At 48.8% G+C, this 10,013-nt stretch overlaps 1 pseudogene; it reads right to left on the bottom strand.

Moving 5' to 3' along the window:
• Positions 1–2,606: 2,606 nt before the first annotated feature.
• Positions 2,607–2,725, bottom strand: LOC111731373 (annotated as a pseudogene).
• Positions 2,726–10,013: the final 7,288 nt, after the last annotated feature.

Below are 10,013 nucleotides of genomic sequence, written 5' to 3'. Positions count from 1 at the left end.
GAGAGATCTAGGAACATATTAATGACCACGCCACCCCCCTGACTCCAAGAGCTGGGTCTGGCGGGGACACAGGAGAGCATGAGATACAGCCAAGCTCAGTAACGGCCAAGGCAGAGGTAGTTCTGGGAGGTAAAAGCACGCAATTGGCACCTTATCTCACCCGAAGTGTTTGGGAAACTCTTGAGCGGGGTTTTGAAGGATGAGTAGACATTTCCTAGGTGGAAACTGAGGACAAGAATAGAACAGCAAAGATCCTGCAGCCTGGAGGAAGTGAGTGAACGTTTGATCCGATGCCTCTAGAAACTATGACTTGGAGCCTCTGGTTCCTTTTGGAATAAACCTACCTCTAAAGCAGTCACCTCAGCCCGGCTCTAATGGGAGCACATAAGAATCATTTCGGAGCTTAAAGCCATCCGCTATGTGAATATCACTGCAGAGATTCTGACTTGGTTGGTCTAGGACAAAGCCTGCGTGAGGGTATTTTTAAGAACCTCTCCTGAGGCTCATAATGAGCATCCATGGCTGAGACTCTCTGCTCTAAAGCGGGTGATTTCCACCTGATGATTGTGGAAAAAATCTGGGACATTTCTGAAAACATCGAGCTTCCTTATACCACCAGAGATCTCTATAAAGCTATAGTGAGTGAGATAGTGAGACATTGATGCAGAGAAAGATAAACTGACCAATGGAACAGACTAAAGGATCCAGGACAGTCTCACCCAAGAAGAGACACTCGATATGTGACAAAGCACCACTGCGATTCGGCAGGGAAAGGACGATTCTCTCAACAAACGGTGCTGAAAACACTGGATATCCTTGCGGAGGGAAGTGAACTTAAGCCCACCTCACTCCGTATACAAAAATTAATTTAAGAAATCATAGGCCCAAATGTGAAAAGTATTCAAATGAACCATATGAAACTGCTGAGAGTCAATGATTTTTTTTTACCTCAAAACCCACATTATCAAAACCATAAAGCTTCTAGAAGAAAATATAGTAGAATATCTTCATGTTCTTAAACAGCACCCAGAAAGCACTAACCATAAAAAAGGGACGAATTGACGTTTATTAAGATTAAGAACTTTCGTTCATCAAAAGTCACCGAATAGTTGTAAGTCTGAAAGAAGACTAATAACTGATTTCTTAAATTTCTATAAATCAATTGAGAGGAGAGGAGGCATTGTAAAAATGCAAAGAAAGGGACTTGCAGAAATGACCGACTCAGCCGGTTAAAGTCCGTTCCTGACTGCCCCCTCCCCCACCTCAAGGACCCTCCAGCTCACATCTGTTGATTCGCGGCTTACTTTCCAAGTAAGGCTCTTCCTTATCTCTGTAGCTGTGTAGAAATAACAAGATATATAAAACTACTTGTGATGTTACAGTCGGGGCTCAGCCTTTGGATAGGAATCCACTGAGCTGGTGCCGGCATCAATAAGTGCTACTTCCTGCTCATAGCCTTGGTGTCCCATCTCTCCGAGAACCCTAAAACGGTTTTGATAACGTCAAGGTTCCGAGTTCTACAAGGCAAAACGACCTGTAAATAGATAAGACTAGTGGTCTGGAAATTCCTCCCCGCTTGTGGACCCCCACCCAAAGCTCCCCCTCCCCATCCTGAGTCACAAAGGGCATGTAGAACCTCAGACAAAGGAATCACGTGCCCCTTGCATGGACACTGCACAGGTATAGAAGCTGTAAGAAATCTAACCAAGGAGAGCTCGTGCTTTGAGTCTGTTGAAAGCCCCACGCTCTCCGCCTGCCTAATAAATTCTCCCTTCTTTAACAAAGTTGTCTGAGCGTCCAAATTTCTCCATCGGGTGTCACTTCTGGCAACAAATAAGAAAACTTAAAAAATAGGCAAAGACTTGAACAAATACTTCACGCGGGAGGATACCTGAATAGCCAATAAGCATCTGAAAAAGTTCTCAACACAATCAGGCATCAGGAATATACAAAATAAAACCACAACATACTACTCCACACCCAGAGTAGCTGAACTTACTTAATTTTCAATTTTATTTTTAATTATAGTTGACATACAGTATTATATTAATTTCAGGTGTGCAACAGAATGATTTATATTCCTTACAAAGCGATCACCATAATAATATAATCATTTATCATACATTGCTATTATGATGTTATTGACCATATTCCCTATGCTGCACACTACATCCTATGAGTTATTTTGTCACTGAAAATTTGTACTTCTTAATCACCTTCCCCTTTTCACCCCTCTTCCCTTTGGCAGCCATCGGTTTGTTCTCTGTATCTATGAGTTTGTTTCTGTCTTGCTTCGTTTATTCATTTATTTTGTTTTTAAGAGTCCAGATAAAATTGAAATCATAGGGTATTTGCCTTTCTCTATCTAACTTATTTCACTTAACATAATACTCTCTAGGTCCATCCGTGTTGTTGGAAATGGCAAGATTTCATTCTTTTTTGACAAAGTGATGTTCCATTGTATATATATATATATATACCACATCTTCTTCTTTATTTTTTTATTCTTTTTTATGTTTTAGGCGAGGCAACCCTTGTTTGACCTCACAGATTGCAAGGACCTTGTCAGTTTACAATCTCTCTCTCTCTCTCTTTTTTTTTTTTAATACCTACAGCACCTGGTCTTCCTAGGTGGTCTCCCATCCAAGTGCTAACCAGGCCTGACTCTGCTTAGCTTCTGAGATCAGACGGGATTGGGCTTGTTCAGGGTGGCATGGCCATACACCTATATACCACATCTTCTTTATCCATTCATCTATTAATGAACACCTAGGTTGCTTCCATATCTTGACTATTGTAAACGATGCTGAAATGAACATAGTGGTATATATGTCTTTTTGATGCTTGTTTTTGTTTTCTTTAGATAAATACCCAGAAATGAAATTGCTGGGTAGAACAGCAGTTCTATTTTTAAGTTTTTGAGGAAACTCCATACTGTTTTCCATAGTGGCTTCGCCAATTTACATTCCCACCAACAGAGCACAAGGCTTCCCTTTTCTCCATACCCTTGCCAACGCTTGTTTGTTGTCGTTTTGATGAGAGCCATTCTGACAGGTCTGAGGTGGGATCTCACTGTGGTTTTGACTGGCATTTCCCTGATACAGAATAGCTAAAGTTAAAAGGACGTGACGTGGACCAGGCGGACCTCTCTTATGCGGCCGGTGGCTGTGTGTGCTGGTGCATGCACTGTGGGAAATTGCTCACAGGATCCATTACGGCTAAACTCATGCTTACCCTTGGACCTATTAATTTTATCCTGGGCTACAGAACCAAGATAGAGTTCTTGTGGGTTCACAAAAGACAAGTACGAGAATGTCTAGAGCAGATATATGTGATAGCCCCAAAGTGGAAATGACTCAAAGGTCCATTAATAGTAGAATGAAGAAAAAAAAGATGCTAGCCACCATCCCAGATCATAATTTCCATTTCTACGTGTGACTCCATGATTCTGTCTTTCACAAAATAACCAATTGGCGCTCATGACAGGACCCCGCTAGAGTCCACACCCAGATAGCAACATGTCTGAGAGTTCCCTTCCTCACCCTCTAGAAAAGCTCAGGCCTGCTTTTTCTCCCTCACCCCAAACAGCATCTGACACTGTAGTAGGCACATCGTGGGAGCTCTGTACATCCATCTACCTGGCTTGCTAGGACCCGAATGTTTGGCTCCCAGTAAAGCTCCCAGAGAAAGATGAGGGCACACAGCCCAGAAATCAGGGAGACACACTCCGTTCCAGTCCCTGGTTCCATAGCCCTGATCTCTGGGACATCTTTGAGTAGCATCATCCACCTGGATGCCTTCCCTCCTTCAGGAGAGGAGTGGGTACTGGCCCCGCCGTAGAACACCAGCTGCATGGCAGTGATGTCTGCCTGGCCCCGCCCCACTTCCCAGGTGCAGGCTGGGAGCAGGCAGCACCTCACCCCACCCTCCCCCAAGCTCTGAGAGGTCCGGGGCACACTGGCCTGGACCTGTGCTCTGGGGTCCAGACACAGGTGACCTGTAATGCACCAGATGACTAGGGAAGCCTCTCTCGCTCTGACTCAATGGGGTTTTAGGGGATGCATTGGACCTGTGGTTGCCTGAGGGGGGCCAATCTCTTAGAAGCCATGCTGTGAATCAGTTCCACTTAAAATAATACAGATCCAAGTCTGGGCTTAATGACATTCTAACCAGGAATGGAGTCCGGTACAGTACAACAGAAGGTATAGAAGCAGAAGTTTTCAGAAAAATCTTCATGGGAGGGCAATTGCAAACTGCAAAAAAGTCCTTAATTTAATGTTTTACTACACTTCGGGATAAGCTCATCAATTTGATTTCAGCTGTATGTGCACATGCACACACACACACACACACACACACACACACACACACAAATTTAATTCTTACAAGTCTGCGAAGGAAGGACTATTGTAATTCCCATTACATAGGTTAGGAAATTGAAGTTCGAGATAGTCAATAATATGCCGAATATCGCCTCGTTATTAAGTGGATGTACATCCCCGTAAGAATAGCTGAATATAAAAGAAGAAAAACATTAAATGTAGATACCATTAGTGGAGAAACTAGGAAGAAATGAGGAAAAACTGGGAAGAAATGAGGAAAAACTGGGATTGTCCCTATAGCACCACACACAGCCATTGCTGTTAAGTAGTTTGTGGCTTTCGTCCAAATGCTTCCCCCGTTCGTCTGGTTCCACGTAGACCGGCGCCAGCCGGGAGCAGGAGGCTGGTACCACCTTCAGTTTCTGAGCCATTTGTTCAGCTCCACGTCTTTGCCATCCTTCTTTTCATCCACAAATTGGCCCCCGGTCTGTCACCGACTGGCAGAGTTTGGGTTGAAACACAAATGAGTGTCTAACGCGGCAAGCAGGCAGCAAGCCGGGCGCTGAGCAGCGAGAAATAACCCGCTTATCTTTCACAAGCTCACAGACCCGGGGAGAGATGGACACTGGAGCAAGTTCTGGGATAGAGGCCTGATCGAACCCTTGGGAATTCCTAGGGGACAGAAGTTTCTTGGCTGCCCAAGAGAGCAAGGAAGGCTTCCTGGAGTAGGTGATGTCTGTCTTTCTAAAATGAAGTCTGAGGCTTTTCTACTTCATTCCAGCAGCCCCAGCGCAGTTGCAGCTGGAGGAAATGTGTCCATAACAAAGCCACAGGATGCTGTGGGATGCACACAGGCGAAGGTGGGCCCAGTAGAATTTCACCACACGCACACCTGACACGTGGTTGATTTCTATCTAATTCTCTTCACTGAGCCTCAGTGGGCTGCTCCGAGCAATGTAATAATTAATCGCCCACCTGCCTGGAAACCAGGCCCAGGAGCAAGATGGGATTTTCAAGTGTTACACGCTCAATCGGTGGGGACGTGAGAAAGGTAGAGAAGCAGAGCGACCCCCCGACCTGACTTTGCCCCCCTGCTGCGTTCTCATCACACCCCGAGGGGCGGGGTGAGCAGGCTTGGAGGAGGAGAGGAGAAAAGACAGGACAAGCGGAGACTCTGAGTGAGGGGGACTCACGGTGACCTCCACCTGTCAGGGGTGTGCATCGAATCAAGTCAAGATCTCCAGAAAAGCAATGCCTCACACCCGCTACCCCAGTCATGGTCCCTACCGATCTTCAGAGAGGCCTCGTGATGTTGAGGCGAAGCACAGGTCCTAAGTCAGAGAGACCTGGGTTCTAGTCCAGCACCGATCGCAAATCAGCTGGGCGCCCCCACCCGGCTCACCAGGCCTCTCTTTGCTTCTCCGTTTCCGTCTGTTCGATAGGATTACAGAAGTACCTGCTTTGCCCACGTCGCCAAGTTGTCAGTAATGCTATCAGATGTAATAGTTAATATGAAGGTGGTTAAGTAATAATAATTGGTGATAATAAAAACAATTAATGATAATAATAATAATAATGGTGACAATGAGCATGAAGGGAAGCTGATTCTTACCCAAGTCACGCACTCCTCATCATTTTCATCCTCTGGCATCTAGAGAGCGTGTCGGGGGCTTAACACTGCTGGAGGCCCAGGGGCGAGGCAGTTCTTCCTCTGAAGATGAAATGTAGGCTGTAAATAATGGATCAGATTGCACGAGTAGAATTTCAAGGAAGGCTGAGGTCTGTACATAATTTAGTTAGCACAAAAAAAGATGTTTCTATTTGGGTAACTCCTGGATGTTTTACGTGCGACAGTGCAGTTATGGGTGGGAAATGTTCATGTCTGAGTGTTTAGAAATTCGAGAAAAGACCAAGGAAAGAGCTAAGTCTCACGGCTGGGGAAGCTGAGCCACGCGGGCAAAGAAGCGGTGGGGAATACTCAAGACTCTGCAGCCGTTCTCCAGGAAAGGTCCACGCCATCCCAGACAAGGTCCGAGACCGGCCGCAAGCCGCTAGTGCAGAAACGGAGCGTGACAACGCTCGGGAAGCAGTCACCACAGGGCTCGCTCGGCAAGGCACATGGGGGACGTGGAAAGGAAGATGCCATTTGTCCATTCTTCCAGGATGAGAGAGAGCAGACGGGCGAACACCACATGTGGGCCGGTGAGCACATCCCCTTATCTGCAAGGGTGCGTTCTGAGCTGGTACCGCTGATTTTCTGATGCCAGACAGGCCTTTTACAGATCTCTACAATCCAAGGCAAAATGAAAGACTTTCGAAGAGAGAATATATTGACTGACATTTACAGTACGATGTAAGGGACTGATATCAGATACCTTTCACGGGGCCCAGGAAAGAAACAGCAGAGCCCCAGGAATCCGAAGCGGGAAAGAGAGACCTCGGGGTGAAGAAGGGTAACAGCGAGGACCAGAGGGTGCCATCTGGAGTCAGAAAATCTGCGTCCAGGCTTTACCTCTGCCACTTCTCAGCTGCACAACCCTCCTCAAGTTACTTTGCCTCTCAGGAACTCAATTTCCTCACCCGTCAATTTGGAGGAAATTCTTGAGAAATCCATTGGGAGGATCCATTAAACAAGAGACTGGAAGGGGTGCGGTGGGAACCGTGACCGCCCACGCACACAGATTGTTCATGACTTTGGGATCTCGCTGGGCCTCCTAGGGCCAGGCCGGAAGCTTTTCTAGTCTTCCCTTTCGGAGGCATTAAAAAAAAGTTCACTGCGTGGTCAGCTCGAACTCTGTGTGGTGTAAGGATTAAAACCTGAACACGCAACTGCCCACATTCTCCAGTCAGGTCTCTGAATGCCAGAAATGATTCCCCTCCTCAAAGGACCAGCCCCGTTGTTCTGGGGGCTCCGTCGGGGACTCACAGCCTGAGAAGGGGTGTGGGTCTGAGAAGCACCAGACTCCTGCCTGGTGCCTGCTCAAAGCTCATCGCGTCTCTGTGGCTCAGGTTGCTCACCTGTAAAACGGGCACTATCGTGCCCACCTCCCCGCTGTCGAAAGCTAACAGAGGTGACGCATGCAAAGCCCTCACACCGCCCCTGGCACATAGAGGCACTCCACGGGAGCTGCTCTTGTGTTATTTTCATATACGACTTTAATTATTATTTTACAATGACTCTCGTGATGGAGATGGAGCCGCAGAAGGCAGAGTGTTCCCACAGATATGTCCACATCACCTGGCCACACCCATCCCACCTCCCAGTCACAGCTGTCTCTCACTTGGCACACTCTGGCGGCCTTGGGCATGCCAGGCTGGACAGGAGGTGTGCGTCATAGGTATGTGGGCAGAGCTGGACGTAAGAGCCACCAGGCAGGGGCTCTTGGCCAGACGCTGGCAGCCGTGACTCACCTCTCAGTTACGATCGGCCTGGTGGTGGGAGACAATGTTCTGAACTCAGTGCCATGTTGGGGTGGGGGGCGAGGCAGAGCTAGGGCTGGGTGGGGACCTGGGCGGGTCCTTAGAGGTGGCTCCGAAGGCCTGATTTGGGCATGGTTGCTAACCTTGGGGCTGGGGCTAGGGCTGGGGTGAGATGTGATTTGGATCCATGTGGGTGTCCAGAGAGGGTGTCTGCATGTGGGCCCAGATGTTGCCTGGGGCAGTGGATCTGATCCCAGGGACTCGATCTGGACCAGTGTAGGTATCTAGGGGGCCTGCGGAAAGTACAGGGGTGAGAGACATCTGAGGTGGTGGCAGTTGGTGGCTGGACATACCAAGCGGTGGAGCTCTGAGTCCACTGTCATTTGAACCAGGGCTTCAGTGGCCACTGGGTGTAGAGTGTGGAGACCAGTTCATGGGAGCAGAGGTAAGAAGGTGGACAAGAGTAAAGAGTGTCAAGACAGGGAGAAGCAGCAATAAATAAGGACCTTGAGGACTGCTCTGCTCCCCTAGCCTGTCGCCATGCTGTGGTCCCCTAGCCCGTCGCCATGGTGATCCGCTAGCCTGCCGCCACGGTGATCCACTAGGCTGTCGCCATGCTGATCCCCTCGCCTGTCGCCATGGTGATCCCCTCGCTTGTCGCCATGCTGATCCCCTCGCCTGTCGCCATGGTGATCCCCTCGCCTGTCGCCATGCTGATCCCCTAGCCTGCCTCCATGCTCTGACTGCCCAGCACCCTCCCCACAGCTCTTTTCCTGCCACAAGGACTGGAGCTCTTCTATGTCCTTACTCTGGTCGGCGACTTCTGTCCTCATTCTTCCTTCTGTCCTGTGGGCCTCCACTCCATTGTCACCTCACGGTGCCGTCTTAGCTAAGTTGACCCATCTGGCTGGAACCGTCACTCCCAACATCTTCCAAGGTGTATATCTTCTCTTCTGCCACCAAGACATACTGCCTTAGCTCTTCCTGATTCAAATCTTTAATCCCAGGGACCAGATTGTCCTTGCCTGGTTCAGGTGTCCCACCCTGGGCCAAAAACCTCTGGGCAAGGAATCAAGGCAGGACAGGTGATAAAATGATGGCACCTGTAGGCACCTGGGGAGGGGTGGTTTCTTTAAAGACAAGGAGAATGAAACTAAACGTGTCACTTCGGTTATTACACACACACATTAAATTAATACAATAGGACAAGTGTGGGAGGCAAAAAGCATTACGAGGAGGGCAACCAGTCTGCTGACCATAAGTGTCAGTGAAGTCGCCCTTTTGGGGCATAATGCACGGCTCTATCGGCCCCGTAGTCCAAGACCCAACAAGGAAGGAACTTGACCGTACATCATCGTTTCACAGTTCCCAGTGTGTGTGTGTGTGTGTGTGTGTGTGTGTGCACGTGCACGTGCGAGGCCAGAGAACAAGACAATGGCTGATGCAACTCGGCGCCCCGGGCAGGACCTGTCACGGCAGGAAGCACAATAGAGAATTTCCAGGTGGATTTGAGAGGCTCATATTTCCTTACTCACCTGCGTCTCCTCAAAGCCAACAGCACAGCTTTCGCTGGCTTCTTCCCTGCAGGAGAGCATCGCCCAGCTTTCTGGTTAAATCTTCTTTACCTTTCACTCACTTCATTCACTTGCAAACATGTATTTGGCACCGACTGTGTACTGGGCACAAGGACACAGCAGCGGGCATGGCCAAAGTGAGCAGCCGACACCAGCGTCGGGGAGAGATACTGACTGTCGCTGCCCAGAGCATCCGCACGCTTGCACGTCCACCTACCTGCGTGTCAGGTAGGTCGTTTTCTTTTTCTACGTATTGGACCGATACGTTCTTCCTCTCCTCCAAGGTCCTTCCAAGACCCCAGTCTTGGAAGCTTTGCTTTTTTCTCCCTGGGGATGAGTGGGTTCCCAGACATAAAAAGAATGCCCAGCAGACTAGGCCGATTGTGTGCTGTCTGCTCAGTTTTGGATGGAGGAGAACAGGTTCCGATGTTGGGAGCTGACCTTCGGTCCTCTCTGATGCCCACAAGACGTTAGCCGGGAGACAGGTAAGGTAAGGACTATCTGCCCAGATGCCTGGGGCCTCCCTAATTACCCAGGGGTCCTGGCTGCCTATGACACCTTGAGCGTCCCAGAGACAGTTCAGGCTGAAAGGCAGCATTGGGATGGGTGGGAACGAAAGCCTGCAAGTGGGTTCTGAGCCTCAGTGGCCCCTGGCTGAGAAAAACCAGTGGGCAGCTGTGCTCAGGAAACTCCCTGG

The sequence above is a fragment of the Pteropus vampyrus genome, unplaced genomic scaffold (assembly GCF_000151845.1).
Source record: "Pteropus vampyrus isolate Shadow unplaced genomic scaffold, Pvam_2.0 Scaffold367, whole genome shotgun sequence".
In the NCBI taxonomy this organism is placed as follows: Eukaryota; Metazoa; Chordata; class Mammalia; order Chiroptera; family Pteropodidae; genus Pteropus; species Pteropus vampyrus.
Note: the sequence above shows the minus strand (reverse complement) of the source record. Positions and strands in the feature narration are given on the sequence as shown.